Here is a 1,588-nt window from a genome sequence, read left to right as displayed (position 1 = left end):
TGAACGACCTTGGACCAGTGACTCGGAGCGACCCGGCGGAAGGTGAATCCCGTCTCCGGGTCGTATCGGGTTTCCTTTCTCTTCCTTCCTGTTCGTCTCTGACGGACGAAGAAGAAACTGCTGAGTCGTCCTTAAAACGCCAAGTCACTGGTTGCCATGGTGATTCTGAGGAGACAAACGGTTGCTGAGCCTAAAACTAAAAAAACGTTCAGCCTGCGAGGACCAGGCTGACCCATCGGGCCCGGTTTGTCCAGGACCAATGGGAGTGGGCGTGGCTCTCTGGGCTCTGATTGGTCGGAAACCAGGAAGTCCTGGATGGAAGGAGACGGAAAGATCTGCGATTGGATGGAGGAACTGGATGTTCAAGCGGGTCAGAACCGTCGTCACTCTGAACTGGAAAACGGGTCAGACAGACTCCCCGTGGCCCGGTTCTGATGGTTCTGCTGGAGTGGACGGCTGAGGGACTGAGGTCCAAACAGAACCGGGTTTCTCATTAAAATCATGTTCATACCTGTAGTTTGGTGAATTTCTGGATTTTTCAGCAGGGAAACCCGTTTGGCCTGCGAGTTCTGGTTCTGATCCAAATGGGTCAAGCCTTCGCTCTTAGAAAGACAGCTGGCATGTCTGAATAATCCAGAATATCTGGGATTATTCCAGAGATCTGGGGACAGATTAATATGAAATAATAATGTTTATGAAGTCGGAACCGGTGGTCCGGTCCACAGACGCTCCTCCATCTTGGTTCGGTTCCCAGAACTTCAAATAATCCCGTTAATCCCAGAACCTTCAGCAGGACTTCTCTCCGTTTTCTGATTCTCTTCCTGGTTCCGATGGGCCGTTTTTCTCCCAATAGTTTTGGTTCCTGGTGGTTATTGGTTCCGTTATTGATCCGATCAGCTGTTCCGGCTGCAGCGTCTGGACCCAGAAGAAGAAGAAGAAGAACAGGAAACTGGCTATTTATGGGTTCTGGTTTCATCCCGTCGTCGTTGATTCAGCTCGACCCAAATGGAAAAACGAGCGGTTCCGTTTCTGTTGATCTCGGTAGCCTCATGACTTTAATGTAAAAATATGAATAAGCAATAAACATGGAGTGGTTGAACGAGCCGCCGCTGCTTTTGGTTTGTGTTCAGCTGAGAGTCGATAATAAGTTAAATGTTTATCCTGGTTCTGACCTTTGACCTTCATCTTCACATATAATGACTATTACCAAAACTCAAAATGCTCGTTTTTCAGGAAATGGTTTGAATTAATTACATTTTTTTAACCTATTAATAATGTCTAATGTTCAGGATTTCTGTATTTGCAACAAAGTGCGGTTGAACTTTTAATATCTGGATGTTTAGCAGCTAAATTAAAAACTTTCCTGTCGCCCCTGATTCGTTTCTGATGACTTTGCTTCGCCTTCATCATGTCCATCTAACCGCCACTAGATGGCGGCAAAGCCGTCCGTGTTTTTAATTCCGCTAGTTTTCCGCTCAGTCTGAATCCGCAACTTAAACCGTCACCGGGAATCCAATTAACCCTCCTGCTATGTTCGTTAATGAGGTAAAGCAATAATGTTCGTGGGTCAATTTGAGTTTTATCATGT

This window comes from Poecilia reticulata, linkage group LG12, assembly GCF_000633615.1.
Source record: "Poecilia reticulata strain Guanapo linkage group LG12, Guppy_female_1.0+MT, whole genome shotgun sequence".
Taxonomy (NCBI): domain Eukaryota; kingdom Metazoa; phylum Chordata; class Actinopteri; order Cyprinodontiformes; family Poeciliidae; genus Poecilia; species Poecilia reticulata.
The sequence above is the reverse complement of the archived record's forward strand: the minus strand, read 5'-3'. Positions refer to the sequence as shown.